The sequence below is a fragment of the Anomaloglossus baeobatrachus genome, chromosome 8 (assembly GCF_048569485.1).
Source record: "Anomaloglossus baeobatrachus isolate aAnoBae1 chromosome 8, aAnoBae1.hap1, whole genome shotgun sequence".
Taxonomy (NCBI): Eukaryota; Metazoa; Chordata; class Amphibia; order Anura; family Aromobatidae; genus Anomaloglossus; species Anomaloglossus baeobatrachus.
This window is the reverse complement of record NC_134360.1, coordinates 7,430,837-7,450,882: the sequence shown is the minus strand read 5'-3', so window position 1 is coordinate 7,450,882 and position 20,046 is coordinate 7,430,837. Positions and strand designations below refer to the sequence as shown.

General features: G+C 51.7%; 1 long non-coding RNA gene across 1 annotated transcript in view; it reads left to right on the top strand.

The window, feature by feature from the left end:
• Positions 1–439, top strand: part of LOC142249057 (uncharacterized) — a 57,679-nt gene extending 57,240 nt beyond the window's left edge. The window contains exon 4 of the long non-coding RNA XR_012724983.1: positions 355–439. This is a non-coding gene — a long non-coding RNA (uncharacterized LOC142249057). The remainder of the gene's footprint in view (positions 1–354) is intronic.
• Positions 440–20,046: the final 19,607 nt, after the last annotated feature.

The following is a 20,046-nucleotide window of genomic DNA, read 5'->3' as shown; positions in this document are numbered from 1 at the left end:
TAAAAAGGCATCAGATGAGGCTTAGACGATACAAGCCAGTGAAAGCCTGTCTGGGACCGATGCCAGGCGCTGGCAGAATCCGGAGTGACCCGTTCTGTGCTCCTGTATTGTCAGCCGACCATTTCTGTCTTAAAGGCAATGGTCCAAGTAACAGGCAGGTATCGCAGCCCCGGCTTAATCTGCGCCTCCTCCGTGACAGTGCCTGCCGGGCGTTCTGCGGCTGTGCCGGATGGAGCCGTCCTGGGCCTTGTGCAGACGGATCCATATTATATGCGCACTTTTTGCCGGACACCGTTACGTGACTCGCTCTTATTATGTTCATTGTCATTTAATTTTGTTTGTTTCTCATTCCAGGATCAGACTCCGTTCCAGCGGCGCTCCATGGTTCCCCAGGAGGCGAGTGTTACGTTCTGCAGTTGCCCTGCGCCTCTTCCCCGGGTGGCGAGTGTTACTTTCTGCAGTTGCCCTGCGCCTCTTCCCCGGGTGGCGAGTGTTACGTTCTGCAGTTGCCCTGCGCCTCTTCCCTGGGTGGCGAGTGTTGCTTTCTGCAGTTTCCCTGTGCCTCTTCCCCGGGTGGCGAGTGTTACGTTCTGCAGTTGCCCTGCGCCTCTTCCCCGGGTGGCGAGTGTTACGTTCTGCAGTTGCCCTGCGTCTCTTCCCCGGGTGGCGAGTGTTACGTTCTGCAGTTGCCCTGCGTCTCTTCCCCGGGTGGTGAGTGTTACATTCTGCAGTTGCTCTGCGCCTCTTCCCCGGGTGGTGAGTGTTACTTTCTGCAGTTGCTCTGTGCCTCTTCCCCGGGTGGTGAGTGTTACTTTCTGCAGTTGCTCTGTGCCTCTTCCCCGGGTGGCGAGTGTTACTTTCTGCAGTTGCCTTGCGCCTCTTCCCTGGGTGGCGAGTGTTACTTTCTGCAGTTGCCCTGCGCCTCTTCCCTGGGTGGCGAGTTTTACTTTCTGCAGTTGCCCTGCGCCTCTTCCCCTGGTGGCGAGTGTTACTTTCTGTAGTTGCCCTGCTCCTCTTCCCTGGGTGGTGAGTGTTGCTTTCTGTAGTTGCTCTGCGCCTCTTCCCCGGGTGGCGAGTGTTACTTTCTGTAGTTGCCCTGCGCCTCTTCCCCTGGTGGCGAGTGTTACTTTCTGCAGTTGCCCTGCGCCTCTTCCCTGGGTGGCGAGTTTTACTTTCTGCAGTTGCCCTGCGCCTCTTCCCCTGGTGGCGAGTGTTACTTTCTGTAGTTGCCCTGCTCCTCTTCCCTGGGTGGTGAGTGTTGCTTTCTGTAGTTGCTCTGCGCCTCTTCCCCGGGTGGCGAGTGTTACTTTCTGTAGTTGCCCTGCGCCTCTTCCCCTGGTGGCGAGTGTTACTTTCTGCAGTTGCCCTGCGCCTCTTCCCTGGGTGGTGAGTGTTGCTTTCTGTAGTTGCTCTGCGTCTCTTCCCCGGGTGGTGAGTGTTACTTTCTGTAGTTGCCCTGCGCCTCTTCCCTGGGTGGTGAGTGTTGCTTTCTGTAGTTGCTCTGCGCCTCTTTCCCGGGTGGCGAGTGTTACTTTCTGTAGTTGCCCTGCGCCTCTTCCCCGGGTGGCGAGTGTTACTTTCTGCAGTTGCCCTGCGCCTCTTCCCTGGGTGGCGAGTGTTACGTTCTGCAGTTGCCCTGCGCCTCTTCCCTGGGTGGCGAGTGTTGCTTTCTGCAGTTTCCCTGTGCCTCTTCCCCGGGTGGTGAGTGTTACTTTCTGCAGTTGCCCTGCGCCTCTTCCCCGGGTGGCGAGTGTTACGTTCTGCAGTTGCCCTGCGTCTCTTCCCCGGGTGGCGAGTGTTACGTTCTGCAGTTGCCCTGCGTCTCTTCCCCGGGTGGTGAGTGTTACATTCTGCAGTTGCTCTGCGCCTCTTCCCCGGGTGGTGAGTGTTACTTTCTGCAGTTGCTCTGTGCCTCTTCCCCGGGTGGCGAGTGTTACTTTCTGCAGTTGCCTTGCGCCTCTTCCCTGGGTGGCGAGTGTTACTTTCTGCAGTTGCCCTGCGCCTCTTCCCTGGGTGGCGAGTTTTACTTTCTGCAGTTGCCCTGCGCCTCTTCCCCTGGTGGCGAGTGTTACTTTCTGTAGTTGCCCTGCTCCTCTTCCCTGGGTGGTGAGTGTTGCTTTCTGTAGTTGCTCTGCGCCTCTTCCCCGGGTGGCGAGTGTTACTTTCTGTAGTTGCCCTGCGCCTCTTCCCCTGGTGGCGAGTGTTACTTTCTGCAGTTGCCCTGCGCCTCTTCCCCGGGTGGTGAGTGTTGCTTTCTGTAGTTGCTCTGCGTCTCTTCCCCGGGTGGTGAGTGTTACTTTCTGTAGTTGCCCTGCGCCTCTTCCCTGGGTGGTGAGTGTTGCTTTCTGTAGTTGCTCTGCGCCTCTTTCCCGGGTGGCGAGTGTTACTTTCTGTAGTTGCCCTGCGCCTCTTCCCCGGGTGGTGAGTGTTACTTTCTGCAGTTGCCCTGCGCCTCTTCCCCAGGTGGTGAGTGTTACTTTCTGCAGTTGCCCTGCGCCTCTTCCCCAGGTGGCGAGTGTTACTTTCTGCAGTTTCCCTGTGCCTCTTCCCCGGGTGGTGAGTGTTACTTTCTGCAGTTGCCCTGCGCCTCTTCCCCGGGTGGCGAGTGTTACTTTCTGCAGTTTCCCTGTGCCTCTTCCCCGGGTGGTGAGTGTTACTTTCTGCAGTTTCCCTGTGCCTCTTCCCCGGGTGGTGAGTGTTACTTTCTGCAGTTGCTCTGCGCCTCTTTCCCGGGTGGCGAGTGTTACTTTCTGCAGTTGCCCTGCGCCTCTTCCCCGAGTGGCGAGTGTTACTTTCTGCAGTTGCCCTGCTCCTCTTCCCTGGGTGGCGAGTGTTACTTTCTGCAGTTGCCCTGCGCCTCTTCCCTGGGTGGTGAGTGTTACTTTCTGCAGTTGCCCTGCGCCTCTTCCCCGGGTGGCGAGTGTTACTTTCTGCAGTTGCCCTGCACCTCTTCCCCAGGTGGTGAGTGTTGCTTTCTGCAGTTGCCCTGCACCTCTTCCCCAGGTGGCGAGTGTTATTTTCTGCAGTTGCCCTGCACCTCTTCCCCGAGTGGCGAGTGTTACTTTCTGCAGTTGCCCTGCACCTCTTCCCCAGGTGGTGAGTGTTACTTTCTGCAGTTGCTCTGCGCCTCTTCCCCGGGTGGTGAGTGTTACTTTCTGCAGTTGCCCTGCACCTCTTCCCCGGGTGGCGAGTGTTACTTTCTGCAGTTGCTCTGCGCCTCTTTCCCGGGTGGCGAGTGTTACTTTCTGCAGTTGCCCTGCGCCTCTTCCCCGAGTGGCGAGTGTTACTTTCTGCAGTTGCCCTGCACCTCTTCCCTGGGTGGTGAGTGTTACTTTCTGCAGTTGCCCTGCGCCTCTTCCCTGGGTGGTGAGTGTTACTTTCTGCAGTTGCCCTGCACCTCTTCCCCAGGTGGTGAGTGTTACTTTCTGCAGTTGCCCTGCGCCTCTTCCCTGGGTGGCGAGTGTTACTTTCTGCAGTTGCCCTGCGCTTCTTCCCCAGGTGGTGAGTGTTACTTTCTGCAGTTGCTTTGCGCCTCTTCCCCGGGTGGTGAGTGTTACTTTCTGCAGTTGCCCTGCACCTCTTCCCCGGGTGGCGAGTGTTATTTTCTGCAGTTGCCCTGCGCCTCTTTCCCGGGAGGCGAGTGTTACGTTCTGCAGTTGCCCTGCGCCTCTTCCCCGGGTGGCGAGTGTTACTTTCTGCAGTTGCCCTGCGCCTCTTCCCCGGGTGGCGAGTGTTACGTTCTGCAGTTGCCCTGCGCCTCTTCCCTGGGTGGCGAGTGTTGCTTTCTGCAGTTTCCCTGTGCCTCTTCCCCGGGTGGTGAGTGTTACTTTCTGCAGTTGCCCTGCGCCTCTTCCCCGGGTGGCGAGTGTTACGTTCTGCAGTTGCCCTGCGTCTCTTCCCCGGGTGGTGAGTGTTACATTCTGCAGTTGCTCTGCGCCTCTTCCCCGGGTGGTGAGTGTTACTTTCTGCAGTTGCTCTGTGCCTCTTCCCCGGGTGGTGAGTGTTACTTTCTGCAGTTGCTCTGTGCCTCTTCCCCGGGTGGCGAGTGTTACTTTCTGCAGTTGCCTTGCGCCTCTTCCCTGGGTGGCGAGTGTTACTTTCTGCAGTTGCCCTGCGCCTCTTCCCTGGGTGGCGAGTTTTACTTTCTGCAGTTGCCCTGCGCCTCTTCCCCTGGTGGCGAGTGTTACTTTCTGTAGTTGCCCTGCTCCTCTTCCCTGGGTGGTGAGTGTTGCTTTCTGTAGTTGCTCTGCGCCTCTTCCCCGGGTGGCGAGTGTTACTTTCTGTAGTTGCCCTGCGCCTCTTCCCCTGGTGGCGAGTGTTACTTTCTGCAGTTGCCCTGCGCCTCTTCCCTGGGTGGCGAGTTTTACTTTCTGCAGTTGCCCTGCGCCTCTTCCCCTGGTGGCGAGTGTTACTTTCTGTAGTTGCCCTGCTCCTCTTCCCTGGGTGGTGAGTGTTGCTTTCTGTAGTTGCTCTGCGCCTCTTCCCCGGGTGGCGAGTGTTACTTTCTGTAGTTGCCCTGCGCCTCTTCCCCTGGTGGCGAGTGTTACTTTCTGCAGTTGCCCTGCGCCTCTTCCCTGGGTGGTGAGTGTTGCTTTCTGTAGTTGCTCTGCGTCTCTTCCCCGGGTGGTGAGTGTTACTTTCTGTAGTTGCCCTGCGCCTCTTCCCTGGGTGGTGAGTGTTGCTTTCTGTAGTTGCTCTGCGCCTCTTTCCCGGGTGGCGAGTGTTACTTTCTGTAGTTGCCCTGCGCCTCTTCCCCGGGTGGCGAGTGTTACTTTCTGCAGTTGCCCTGCGCCTCTTCCCCGGGTGGCGAGTGTTACGTTCTGCAGTTGCCCTGCGCCTCTTCCCTGGGTGGCGAGTGTTGCTTTCTGCAGTTTCCCTGTGCCTCTTCCCCGGGTGGTGAGTGTTACTTTCTGCAGTTGCCCTGCGCCTCTTCCCCGGGTGGCGAGTGTTACGTTCTGCAGTTGCCCTGCGTCTCTTCCCCGGGTGGCGAGTGTTACGTTCTGCAGTTGCCCTGCGTCTCTTCCCCGGGTGGTGAGTGTTACATTCTGCAGTTGCTCTGCGCCTCTTCCCCGGGTGGTGAGTGTTACTTTCTGCAGTTGCTCTGTGCCTCTTCCCCGGGTGGCGAGTGTTACTTTCTGCAGTTGCCTTGCGCCTCTTCCCTGGGTGGCGAGTGTTACTTTCTGCAGTTGCCCTGCGCCTCTTCCCTGGGTGGCGAGTTTTACTTTCTGCAGTTGCCCTGCGCCTCTTCCCCTGGTGGCGAGTGTTACTTTCTGTAGTTGCCCTGCTCCTCTTCCCTGGGTGGTGAGTGTTGCTTTCTGTAGTTGCTCTGCGCCTCTTCCCCGGGTGGCGAGTGTTACTTTCTGTAGTTGCCCTGCGCCTCTTCCCCTGGTGGCGAGTGTTACTTTCTGCAGTTGCCCTGCGCCTCTTCCCTGGGTGGCGAGTTTTACTTTCTGCAGTTGCCCTGCGCCTCTTCCCCTGGTGGCGAGTGTTACTTTCTGTAGTTGCCCTGCTCCTCTTCCCTGGGTGGTGAGTGTTGCTTTCTGTAGTTGCTCTGCGCCTCTTCCCCGGGTGGCGAGTGTTACTTTCTGTAGTTGCCCTGCGCCTCTTCCCCTGGTGGCGAGTGTTACTTTCTGCAGTTGCCCTGCGCCTCTTCCCCGGGTGGTGAGTGTTGCTTTCTGTAGTTGCTCTGCGTCTCTTCCCCGGGTGGTGAGTGTTACTTTCTGTAGTTGCCTTGCGCCTCTTCCCTGGGTGGTGAGTGTTGCTTTCTGTAGTTGCTCTGCGCCTCTTTCCCGGGTGGCGAGTGTTACTTTCTGTAGTTGCCCTGCGCCTCTTCCCCGGGTGGTGAGTGTTACTTTCTGCAGTTGCCCTGCGCCTCTTCCCCAGGTGGTGAGTGTTACTTTCTGCAGTTGCCCTGCGCCTCTTCCCCAGGTGGCGAGTGTTACTTTCTGCAGTTTCCCTGTGCCTCTTCCCCGGGTGGTGAGTGTTACTTTCTGCAGTTGCCCTGCGCCTCTTCCCCGGGTGGCGAGTGTTACTTTCTGCAGTTTCCCTGTGCCTCTTCCCCGGGTGGTGAGTGTTACTTTCTGCAGTTTCCCTGTGCCTCTTCCCCGGGTGGTGAGTGTTACTTTCTGCAGTTGCTCTGCGCCTCTTTCCCGGGTGGCGAGTGTTACTTTCTGCAGTTGCCCTGCGCCTCTTCCCCGAGTGGCGAGTGTTACTTTCTGCAGTTGCCCTGCTCCTCTTCCCTGGGTGGCGAGTGTTACTTTCTGCAGTTGCCCTGCGCCTCTTCCCTGGGTGGTGAGTGTTACTTTCTGCAGTTGCCCTGCGCCTCTTCCCCGGGTGGCGAGTGTTACTTTCTGCAGTTGCCCTGCACCTCTTCCCCAGGTGGTGAGTGTTGCTTTCTGCAGTTGCCCTGCACCTCTTCCCCAGGTGGCGAGTGTTATTTTCTGCAGTTGCCCTGCACCTCTTCCCCGAGTGGCGAGTGTTACTTTCTGCAGTTGCCCTGCACCTCTTCCCCAGGTGGTGAGTGTTACTTTCTGCAGTTGCTCTGCGCCTCTTCCCCGGGTGGTGAGTGTTACTTTCTGCAGTTGCCCTGCACCTCTTCCCCGGGTGGCGAGTGTTACTTTCTGCAGTTGCTCTGCGCCTCTTTCCCGGGTGGCGAGTGTTACTTTCTGCAGTTGCCCTGCGCCTCTTCCCCGAGTGGCGAGTGTTACTTTCTGCAGTTGCCCTGCACCTCTTCCCTGGGTGGTGAGTGTTACTTTCTGCAGTTGCCCTGCGCCTCTTCCCTGGGTGGTGAGTGTTACTTTCTGCAGTTGCCCTGCACCTCTTCCCCAGGTGGTGAGTGTTACTTTCTGCAGTTGCCCTGCGCCTCTTCCCTGGGTGGCGAGTGTTACTTTCTGCAGTTGCCCTGCGCCTCTTCCCCAGGTGGTGAGTGTTACTTTCTGCAGTTGCTTTGCGCCTCTTCCCCGGGTGGTGAGTGTTACTTTCTGCAGTTGCCCTGCACCTCTTCCCCGGGTGGCGAGTGTTATTTTCTGCAGTTGCCCTGCGCCTCTTCGGTTAGACGGGTAAGTGTATTTATTCATAGACTGACATTGGAAGCGCGGCCACCGTCTTATACTCTCATGCAGGGAGTAGCCATGTTGGTTGCCTTCTGTAGTTTGTTATAATAATGACATTGCTGAGGTCAGTGTGAAGTTCGGGACGTCTACACGGACTCATCTCTTGTTTGGTTTTTTTGGTCAGATATTTTAATCAAATCCAAGCTCAAAAACTATAAACGTGGCTGGAAAATGTATTTTGTATCAAATGACCCCAAATTATCTACAGTGTGACCGGATGTAGAAACGTACGTGGGCTTCTTCTCCGAGATCGTCCACAGCGCCTTGTAATTCAGTAGAGTTGCTCCATCCTGCAGGTTTAGGAAATGTGCAGCAGATTCAGCACCAAGACCAAGTATCAGGACCACGCGGCTTAACCCCTTAACGACCGCGGGCAGTAATATTACGTCCTAGCAGTCATAGTGTTACTGCCCGCGGTCTACTGCCGACAGCTTGCCGCGATGAGATGTGTGCCTGCTAGGCACGAGCAGAATTGTTATCTGCTCGTGCCGTTTAACCCCTTAAATGGCGCTGTCAATATGTGACAGCACCATTATAACGGCATCGGCGGTAAACATTTACTTACTGGCCGAAACCGGAAGTCACGTGACGTGATCACGTGACGTCCTGTGGTTGTCATGGTAGCACAGGGTCATGTGATGACTCCTGTAGCTCACATGAATTACTTTCGGTTTCACTCGACCCAGAGCTGAGTGAAGCAGAAAATTAGCATATCTGCTGTTTACAGCTGTGTAGCTGTGATCAGCAGATAGGGCAGAGCGATCGGATTGTTGATCCATATAGCCCACTAGGGGGACTAGTAAAATAAAAAAAAAAGTAAAAAAACAGTTTTAAAAAATTAAAAAAAAAACCCTAAAAGTTCAACTCGCCCCCCCTTTCGAAAATTAAAGGGTTACAAAAATAAAAAATATACACATATTTGGTATCGCCGCATTCAGAAATGCCCGATCTATCAAAATATAAAATCAATTAATCTGATCAGTAAACAGCGTAGCGGCAAAAAAATTCCAAATGCCAAAATTATATTTTTTGGTCGCCACAAATTTTGCGCAAAATGCAATAACAGGCGATCAAAGTGTAGCATCTGCGCAAAAATGGTACTGTTAAAAATGGCAGCCTGAGACGCAAAAAATAAGCCGTCACTGAGCCATAGAGCCTCAAAAATGAGACCGCTACGGGTCACGGAATATGGCGTAAAACATGCGCCACACTATATGGTAAAACCTATTGTTTCATTTAAAAGTACAGGTTTTTCCGCAAAAAATGAGCCCTCACATGACCATATTGACTAAAAAATAAAAAAGTTACGTCTTTCGGAAGAAGAATGGCGAAAATAAAAACGGAAAGCGAAAAATCGTCCGGTCGTGAAGGGGTTAAGCAAAAATAATGGTAACGCTACATAAGACATCCATGCGTCTTTTCAGCTTTCGCATTCACTTGATTTGTCAGTGGGAAACACCAGATGACTGGACTTGTTGCTTCTTTTAACCACTTGGTGGTTTTTTAGAATCGGTCAAGAAAAGTTCAGACCCCTGACCGCGTCCTCAGCGAGCCGTGATTACACATCAAAAAATATATATAAAAATAAAAAACTGGGCATATGGTCTTGCGCTGCTCTACAGATGTAAACAGATACAAAAGATGAATAAAAAACGTATTTAATGGAAACCGGCACTGCGCGTTTCGGAGGCGATCTGCCCCTTCCTCAGGTGCATTACACATCATTACTTATCTGCAGTCTGAATTTTTTCTGATAAGTTTTTCAGGCAGTTTCTGGCTGAAAAAAACCACAGGGCCCAAATCCTCATCTGAATTTGATTTTTTAGTCCCTTTTATTTTTTATTGTGGGTTACGCCGACCTTATTTGTTTCATATTCAGCAATTCATGAATTTTGCTCAAAGCCCACATTTTTATTTTCTGCCTTTAACCATTTTTGTGATTTCTATAGTTTAAAAAGGCACACGTTTTATAAAATGTCTCAAAGATGCAACTTGTTACCTGGTGAACATAAAATGACCCCACGCCCCGGGTGGACTGGACTATAGCTGATTGATGCGACTTTAAAATGTAATTTTTTTTATTTTATATGAATTTATTTTGGTAATGCAACAATGACGTAAAAATCAGAAAATAAACTAAACCCCGAAAGATAACTTGAAAAGTCACAAGTAATTTCCTGAATTTGTTGCAAATCACAAAGTCACTAATAAAGAGGAATTTACTAAAAAAATAAATCCTGTTAGAAAGGCCCGGATGTATCGGCCCATAGCGTGCACATGCTCCGAGGCCGGACTCGCGTCTGCTCGGCTGGCTCTGCTTAACCTGCGCTCAGGTCAGGACCTGGGGCCGAGTGTTGTGCTCCGAGCATGGACCGCGCCAGTGTCAGACGCATGAAACGGCCTCACACTGATATCGGCAATATTTAATGGTGACATCCAACAACTCTTAGGACTTTTTTGGACAGGTTCCTGATGTCACTTCATATTTATCTATTTCTTGTCATTTCGCTCACGGCATTTCTAGCTTCTCTTGCAGTTCTGGCCGCTCGAGGACACGGACAACCTCTCTGCTGTTACATGTCATCTAAGGTCAGATATATTCACACTTATATATTTCACAGAGAAAACCGACAGAGGTCATAATTATAATAGAATGTAATAATGCATATTGAATCAAACCAGGAATTCATAAACATAATCACAGAAAAAACCTATATTAAAAAATATATATAAAAACAAAACAAGAGGGCGGTGCACTCAATATCATTTATATATATATCCAGAAATAGTATACCCACATCTCCAAATACTAAAATGAAATATATACTAGCTGTACTATCCGGCTTCGCCCGGGTTAATAACTGCTTTTAACAAAATAGAATGTATTAACCAAAATGTATTCTGCACACAAAAACCACAAAACAAATAGATAGAAATGTAATTATAATGTCTGTCTCCCCCTCTGTATATCTCTCTCTGTCTCTTTCTCTATCTCTTTGTCTGTCTCTTTCCCTGTCTGTCTCTGACTGTCTCTGTCTCTTTCTCTGTCTTTCTCAATCTCTTTCCCTGTCTGTCTATCTATCTGTCACTTTCCCTGTCTGTCTCTTTCCCTCTCTTTCCCTGTCTTGTCTCTTTCCCTCTCTTTCCCTGTCTGTCTCTTTCTCTCTCTTTTCCTGTCTGTCTCTTTCCCTCTTTCCCTCTGTCTCTTTCCCTGTGTCTGTCTCTTTGTCTCTTTCCCTGTCTTTGTCTTTCTCTTACCCTGTCTGTCTCTTTCCCTCTCTTTCCCTGTCTGTCTGTTTCCCTGTGTCTGTCTCTTTCTCTGTGTCCGTCTCTTTGTGTCTGTCTCTTGCCCTGTCTATGTCTGTTTCTTTCCCTGTCTGTGTCTGCCTCTTTCCCTGGCTGCATTGTGACACGCCAACATTCCATATAAGGGCGTGGCTGCGCATTCCTCTGAAGTTCTGGCTGCACTGTGGCTCCCAGCTCCATTTGCTTTAATAGAGGCAGGTTTTTTGGTGAATAACTGTAAAGCGTGGGGTTAAAATTCCCCCTCAAAACATAGCCTATGACGCTCTCGGGGTCCAGAAGTGCGAGTGTGCAAAATGTTGTGGCTGTAGATGCGACGGTGCAGATGCCAAACCCAGACACACATACATACACACACACACACACACACACACACACACACACAGCTTTATATAATATATATAGATATATATATATATATATATATATATATATATATATATATATATATATATATATCTATCTATATATATATATATATATATATATATATATATATATATATATATATATATATATATATATATATATCTATATATATAGATATATATATATAAAATATAAATATCTCTGTGCTGACAATTAAAAGTCAAGAATCTCTCAGGGCAACGGTATATCAAAAAGTATCCAAATAGTACTAACATAAAAAATTATATAACTATATATGTAGAAAATAGAACAGATCGAGCAAAAAATCGGTAAATCCAGGTGGCATAAAACTTAAATATAACAGAGCTGAGGACATAAAGTAAATGCAGGACAAATGCATCACGGACAACGCAATTCGGCGGTGAAAGCCGCCTTCTTCACGGTCCAAGCTAAAACTGAAACAAACAGTCCATGATGCATTTGTCCTGCATTCACTTTATGTCCTCAGCTGTGTTGGATGTCTTGAGATTGGACGGGTGAGCTGGTCTACACATATATTGTTCCATAAATATATATGTATATAAAAAATGAAAAATTATGTGTATAAAAAAATATAAATATTTAATGGTGCCCCGATATACAAAATTATATAGAATTAATTATATGTATATCAGTTATATACTTAGTAAAAACACCAATAAATATAAACCTATCATATATATAGTGACCTATGTAAAAAGTGATATATATATATATATATATATATATATATATATATATATATATACATATTTATATAATCAATATAAATACAAACAAATATTAATTATTCAATGCAAATTTATTACAGCAATCCAATCAAATATATATTTCTAAAGTGAATGTGTGCAACTGTGCAAAAACTAATTGTAACTAGTGTGTAACCCAGTACAAAGGGTTAACAAAAGGATTCGCCCTAATTCACCTAAAACACTCCATATAGGGTTAATATCCAGGGAGTCTGTCGTGTTAAAGTAGTACCCACACATGTGTCCTTCTGGATAAAGTATCAGACAATATCAAATGATAGGGCGCACCACGTGTATAATCCTATATACTAATCTCAATCAACACCTATCAAACTAGTGTATCCCAGAGTGAGCTGAAGGACACGACGGAGACCACAAAGAGATAAATATAAATGTCCATATTACCTAGATACAGAACATGCTGCTCTCACACCCGACGTACGTTTCGGAACTTTTCCTTCGTCAGGGGTAATGTCAACCGTCAAAAAGGGTTTTTTTTATATCACCAGTCACCAATAGACTGAGATCTATTATATCTATTATAATTATGACCTTTGTCGGTTTTCTGTCTGAAGTTATTGTCATTGGTTGGTTCCGATGGTCGTTATGGTGATGATCTAATCACACCCCTTTGCCTGCACACCTTGAATTGATTTTTATTGATAAATTTTTATTTATTCTATGGCGCTGGTTTTTTTTTTGTTTCTCTTGAATTGGTTACACTTACACATTGGAAAAGCATGAATTGATTTGCACCACAGGTCCGTTTCTTCTGCAATTTATTTATTTTTTTTGCATCGTGTGGATGAGATATGGTAAAATTCCTTCCACTTATCTGCGAGTGGGAAATGCTGCAGAGTCTCTGCCCAGAAATCCAGAAGGGAAATCTGCAGCGTTTCTTCCCTGTGTGAATATTGCACAACTGTTTAACTGTCATTCACAAAACAACCAAACTTTTATTATTGAATAAATAGTATTCTAACTAATTAACTATATACTGTATATACTGTATGTTGTCCAGCATATTGAAAGGTTATGAAACCAATGTTCAAAAAAAACCCTTTGCTTGCAAGTGGCTTCCAAACCCCGGCTGTTCCCCAGTCAGTCTTCAGCTGTACTGGTATCAGAACATACTCTTGTGGAGTGCATGGAGTACAGATGATGGCAGTGATGGGTCATCTCCTGTCCTTAGTTATTACATCAGTCTCCTGCAGCAGTTTATCCCTGGAGCTAGTGACAGAGGCATTGACTTATCACTGCCATCATCTGTACGCCACGTGAGAACGTGTTGATATCAGTGCAGCTAAAGGCAAACAGCTGAGGCACGGGCCATTCTGAAGATGTAGGCGGTGCGGGCTTCAAAAAAATGGTGGCCGGAGTTGGCGCGTGCGCAGATGAGAGATTGAGATGAGAGCTCCATCTGCGCACGCGCAGACTCCAAACGCCATTATTTGAAGGCCGCACCTCCTACATCTTCAGATTGGCCTGTGCTTCACCGCCCGCCGCACATACAGTTAGGTCCAGAAATATTTGGACAGTGACACAATTTTGGCGAGTTGGGCTCTGCATGCCACCACATTGGATTTGAAATGAAACCTCTACAACAGAATTCAAGTGCAGATTGTAACGTTTAATTTGAAGGTTTGAACAAAAATATCTGATAGAAATTGTAGGAATTGTCACATTTCTTTACAAACACTCCACATTTTAGGAGGTCAAAAGTAATTGGACAAATAAACCAAACCCAAACAAAATATTTTTATTTTCAATATTTTGTTGCGAATCCTTTGGAGGCAATCACTGCCTTAAGTCTGGAACCCATGGACATCACCAAACGCTGGGTTTCCTCCTTCTTAATGCTTTGCCAGGCCTTTACAGCCACAGCCTTCAGGTCTTACTTGTTTGTGGGTCTTTCCGTCTTAAGTCTGGATTTGAGCAAGTGAAATGCATGCTCAATTGGGTTAAGATTTGGTGATTGACTTGGCCATTGCAGAATGTTCCACTTTTTTGCACTCATGAACTCCTGGGTAGCTTTGGCTGTATGCTTGGGGTCATTGTCCATCTGTACTATGAAGCGCCGTCCGATCAACTTTGCGGCATTTGGCTGAATCTGGGCTGAAAGTATATCCCGGTACACTTCAGAATTCATCCGGCTACTCTTGTCTGCTGTTATGTCATCAATAAACACAAGTGACCCAGTGCCATTGAAAGCCATGCATGCCCATGCCATCACGTTGCCTCCACCATGTTTTACAGAGGATGTGGTGTGCCTTGGATCATGTGCCGTTCCCTTTCTTCTCCACACTTTTTTCTTCCCATCATTCTGGTACAGGTTGATCTTGGTCTCATCTGTCCATAGAATACTTTTCCAGAACTGAGCTGGCTTCATGAGGTGTTTTTCAGCAAATGTAACTCTGGCCTGTCTATTTTTGGAATTGATGAATGGTTTGCATCTAGATGTGAACCCTTTGTATTTACTTTCATGGAGTCTTCTCTTTACTGTTGACTTAGAGACAGATACACCTACTTCACTGAGAGTGTTCTGGACTTCAGTTGATGTTGTGAACGGGTTCTTCTTCACCAAAGAAAGTATGCGGCGATCATCCACCACTGTTGTCATCCGTGGACGCCCAGGCCTTTTTGAGTTCCCAAGCTCACCAGTCAATTCCTTTTTTCTCAGAATGTACCCGACTGTTGATTTTGCTACTCCAAGCATGTCTGCTATCTCTCTGATGGATTTTTTCTTTTTTTCAGCCTCAGGATGCTCTGCTTCACCTCAATTGAGAGTTCCTTAGAGCGCATGTTGTCCGGTCACAGCAACAGCTTCCAAATGCAAAACCACACACCTGTAATCAACCCCAGACCTTTTAACTACTTCATTGATTACAGGTTAACGAGGGAGACGCCTTCAGAGTTAATTGCAGCCCTTAGAGTCCCTTGTCCAATTACTTTTGGTCCCTTTAAAAAGAGGAGGCTATGCATTACAGAGCTATGATTCCTAAACCCTTTCTCCGATTTGGATGTGAAAACTCTCATATTGCAGCTGGGAGTGTGCACTTTCAGCCCATATTATATATAGAATTGTATTTCTGAACATGTTTTTGTAAACAGCTAAAATAACAAAACTTGTGTCACTGTCCAAATATTTCTGGCCCTGACTGTAGCAGAGCAGCCCCGCCCCTGCCTTCTGTGATCCCTCTTCACCACCCCACCTGTAACCTACATTCGGATTTTTTTCCTCACAGATTTTCCTATTCTGGTCTCTTGTATTAGGCCCTGGTATGGGATTGGTGGGGTTGGGTTCTTTGCGTCGCTCCTTACCAGGCACAGTGTGGTGCGTTTGGCAGTGGCGGTATCGGGGATTGCAGTGTAGTCCCGGTTACTGGATTGTGACTACCCTGCACATTTGTAGCCGCCTCGGCACGCAGCTTTCTGACCACCTCTCCTGGCAATATGGCGCCATCTGTGTCTGAGATGGGAAGACTTCCATGGAGCGGATTCTCCTGCTAGTTCTTTACTTCTTACATCGCTGGTTACTGCCGGTTATAACCAAGGCTTCTTATATAAGGATGGGACCGTCCTGAAGACCCCTGCACTGTGAGATGAGGTAGTAGGTTGTTTAGTTTTAGGGTCACACCCGCCGATGGGAGATAACTATACAATCTACTGTCTTTCCCAAAGTGGCAGATCCGCGACTGACCCTGATCACCGTCCTCCGTTCCTCATCCGTATGGGAAGTGTGTGACTATGTACCCCCTGTGTGTGCACGCTCCCCGGTGCACTGCTCCCCCGGTACACTGCTCCCCCGGTGCACTGCTCCCCCGGTACACTGCTCCCCCGGTGCACTGCTCCCCCGGTGCCCTGCTCCCCCGGTACACTGCTCCCCCGGTACACTGCTCTTCCGGTGCACTGCTCCCCCGGTACACTGCTCCCCCGGTACACTGCTCCCCCGGTACACTGCTCCCCCGGTGCCCTGCTCCCCCCAGTACACTGCTCCCCCCGGTACCCTGCTCCCCCCGGTACACTGCTCCCCCCGGTACACTGCTCCCCCCGGTACTCTGCTCCCCCCGGTGCCCTGCTCCCCCCGGTGCCCTGCTCCCCCGGTGCCCTGCTCCCCCGGTGCACTGCTCCCCCGGTACACTGCTCTCCCGGTACACTGCTCTCCCGGTGCACTGCTCCCCCGGTACACTGCTCCCCCGGTACACTGCTCTGTCACGGTGAGGTAGTAGATTGTATAGTTGAAAGGTAGCGATTTTTACCTTATTTTGGAGATAACTGTACAATCTATTGCCTTCCGTGTGGAGCGGACGAGCGTCAGGAGGAGCCTGATCTGCTGCAGCGCTGACGCTCCGGCTGCATCAATCGCTGCCATCCTGCGCCCCCTGCTGCACAGAGGAGGAAATCATGTTTAGAGCATATTTGAATAAAGAATTTGTGTCCACTTTTTACCAAGTTTTTGTTATAGAATATGATGTATAATTGTATAGTAACGACTGTCACTACAGATTCCTGCTGTAGAATGACCGTGGGGAAAAGACTGACCATGACACGAGCCATAGACGTCCAGACATTGTGTGATAATTAGGTCTGAAAAACACAGAAATGGAACTCACAGCAGTATGTGTGCCCGCCCGTCGCCTCCATCACCTCGTCATCTGCACTCAGTTATTAAAGGATCTCGACCGGAGGATACGCCAAACACCTTGGAGAAGTGACCCCGATCCTCCTATGTATGAGGCTGTGCGGATCCCCCTGTCTATGAGGCTGTGCGGATCCTCCCGTGTCTGAGGCTGTGCGGATCCCCCTGTGTATGAGGCTGCGCGGATCCCCCTGTGTATGAGGCTGTGCGGATCCCCCTGTGTATGAGGCTTGCGGATCCTCCCGTGTCTGAGGCTGTGCGGATCCCCCTGTGTATGAGGCTGTGCGGATCCCCCTGTGTATGAGGCTGTGCGGATCCCCCTGTGTATGAGGCTGTGCGGATCACCCTGTGTATGAGGCTGTGCGGATCCCCCTGTCTATGAGGCTGTGCGGATCCTCCTGTGTCTTAGGTTGTGCGGATCCTCCTGTGTATGAGGCTGTGCGGATCCTCCCGTGTATGAGGCTGTGCGGATCCTCCCATGTATGAGGCTGTGCGGATCCTCCCGTGTATGAGGCTGTGCGGATCCTCCCGTGTATGAGGCTGTGCGGATCCCCCTGTGTATGAGGCTGTGCGGATCCCCCTGTGTATGAGGCTGTGCGGATCCCCCTGTGTATGAGGCTGTGCGAATCCTCCCGTGTATGAGGCTGTGCGGATCCTCCCGTGTATGAGGCTGTGCGGATCCCCCTGTGTATGAGGCTGTGCGGATCCTCCCGTGTATGAGGCTGTGCGGATCCTCCTGTGCCTTAGGTTGTGCGGATCCTCCCGTGTATGAGGCTGTGCGGATCCTCCCGTGTATGAGGCTGTGCGGATCCTCCCGTGTATGAGGCTGTGCGTATCCTCCCGTGTATGAGGCTGTGCGGATCCTTCCGTGTATGAGGCTGTGCGGATCCTCCTGTGTATGAGGCTGTGCGGATCCTCCTGTGTCTGAGGCTGTGCGGATCCTCCTGTGTCTGAGGCTGTGCGGATCCTCCCGTGTCTGAGGCTGTGCGGATCCTCCTGTGTCTGAGGCTGTGCGGATCCTCCTGTGTCTGAGGCTGTGCGGATCCTCCCATGTATGAGGCTGTGCGGATCCTCCCGTGTATGAGGCTGTGCGGATCCTCCCGTGTATGAGGCTGTGCGGATCCTCCCGTGTATGAGGCTGTGCGGATCCTCCCGTGTATGAGGCTGTGCGGATCCTTCCGTGTATGAGGCTGTGCGGATCCTCCTATGTATGAGGCTGTGCGGATCCTCCTGTGTATGAGGCTGTGCGAATCCCCCTGTGTATGAGGCTGTGCGGATCCTCCTGTGTATGAGGCTGTGCGGATCCTCCTGTGTATGAGGCTGTGTGGATCCTCCTGTGTATGAGGCTGTGCGGATCCTCCTGTGTCTGAGGCTGTGCGGATCCTCCCGTGTATGAGGCTGTGCGAATCCCCCTGTGTATGAGGCTTGTGTGGATCCTCCTGTGTATGAGGCTGTGTGGATCCTTCCGTGTATGAGGCTGTGCGGATCCTCCTGTGCCTTAGGTTGTGCGGATCCTCCCGTGTATGAGGCTGTGCGGATCCTCCCGTGTATGAGGCTGTGCGGATCCTCCCGGGTATGAGGCTGTGCGGATCCTCCCGTGTATGAGGCTGTGCGGATCCTCCCGTGTATGAGGCTGTGCGGATCCTTCCGTGTATGAGGCTGTGCGGATCCTCCTGTGTATGAGGCTGTGCGAATCCCCCTGTGTATGAGGCTGTGCGGATCCTCCTGTGTATGAGGCTGTGCGGATCCTCCTGTGTATGAGGCTGTGCGGATCCTCCTGTGTATGAGGCTGTGCGAATCCCCCTGTGTATGAGGCTTGTGTGGATCCTCCTGTGTATGAGGCTGTGCAGATCCTTCCGTGTATGAGGCTGTGCGGATCCTCCTGTGTATGAGGCTGTGCGGATCCTCCTGTGTCTGAGGCTGTGCGGATCCTCCCGTGTATGAGGCTGTGCGAATCCCCCTGTGTATGAGGCTTGTGTGGATCCTCCTGTGTATGAGGCTGTGTGGATCCTTCCGTGTATGAGGCTGTGCGGATCCTCCCGTGTATGAGGCTGTGCGGATCCTCCCGGGTATGAGGCTGTGCGGATCCACCTGTGTATGAGGCTGTGCGGATCCTCCCGTGTATGAGGCTGTGCGGATCCTCCCGTGTATGAGGCTGTGCGGATCCTTCCGTGTATGAGGCTGTGCGGATCCTCCTGTGTCTGAGGCTGTGCGGATCCTCCTGTGTCTGAGGCTGTGCGGATCCTCCCATGTATGAGGCTGTGCGGATCCTCCCGTGTATGAGGCTGTGCGGATCCTCCTGTGTCTGAGGCTGTGCGGATCCTCCTGTGTCTGAGGCTGTGTGGATCCTCCTGTGTCTGAGGCTGTGCGGATCCTCCCGTGTATGAGGCTGTGCGGATCCTCCCGTGTATGAGGCTGTGCGGATCCCCCTGTGTATGAGGCTGTGCGGATCCTCCCGTGTTGAGGCTGTGCGGATCCTCCCGTGTATGAGGCTGTGCGGATCCCCCTGTGTATGAGGCTGTGCGGATCCTCCCGTGTATGAGGCTGTGCGGATCCCCCTGTGTATGAGGCTGTGCGGATCCTCCTGTGTATGAGGCTGTGCGGATCCTCCCGTGTTGAGGCTGTGCGGATCCTCCCGTGTATGAGGCTGTGCTGGAGGTGGGGACAGAAGCTTTGGTGGAGCAGGGTCACAGGAGGGGCAGAGGCGGTGGTGGAGCATGGTCACAGGAGGGGCAGAGGCAGTGGTGGAGCATGGTCACAGGAGGGGCAGAGGCGGTGGTGGAGCATGGTCACAGGAGAGGCAGAGGCGGTGGTGGAGCATGGTCACAGGATGGGCAGGGGCGGTGGTGGAGCATGGTCACGGGAGGTTGGGGCGGTGGTGGAGCGTGGTCACAGGAGGTAGGAGCGGTGGTGGAGCGTGGTCACAGGAGGGGCAGAGGCGGTGGTGGAGCATGGTCACAGGAGGGGCAGAGGCGGTGGTGGAGCATGGTCACAGGAGGTAGGGGCGGTGGCGGGGTCACAGGAGGTAGGGGCAGTGGCGGAGCGGGGTCACAGGAGGTAGGGGCGGTGGCGGAGCGGGGTCACAGGAGGCGGTGGCGTAGCGGGGTCACAGGAGGCAGGGGCGGTGGCGGAGCGTGGTCACAGGGGCGGTGGCGGAGCGTGGTCACAGGAGGCAGGGGCGGTGGCGGAGCGGGGTCACAGGAGGCAGGGGCGGTGGCGGAGCGGGGTCACAGGAGGCAGGGGCGGTGGTGGACCGTGGTCACAGGAGGTAGGGGCGGTGGTGGAGCGGGTTCACAGGAGGTAGGGGCGGTGGTGGAGCATGGTCACAGGAGGTATGGGCAGTGGTGGAACGGGGTCACAAGAGGTAGGGGCGGTGGTGGAGCGTGGTCACAGGAGGTAGGGGCGGTGGTGGAGCGGAGTCACAGGAGGTAGGGGCGGTGGTGTAGCGGGGTCACAGGAGGTAGGGGCGGTGGTGGAGCGGAGTCACAGGAGGTAGGGCCGGTGGTGGAGCGGGGTCACAGGAGGTAGGGGCGGTGGTGGAGCGTGGTCACAGGAGGTAGGGGTGGTGGTGGAGCGGGGTCACAGGAGGTAGGGGCGGTGGTGGAGCGGAGTCACAGGAGGTAGGGGCGGTGGTGGAGCGTGGTCACAGGAGGTAGGGGCGGTGGTGGAGCGGAGTCACAGGAGGTAGGGGCAGTGGTGGAGCGGGGTCACAGGAGGTAGGGGCGGTGGAGGAGCGGGGTCACAGGAGGTAGGGGCGATGGTGGAGCGGAGTCACAGGAGGTAGGGGCGGTGGTGGAGCGGGGTCACAGGAGGTAGGGGCGGTGGTGGAGCGGGG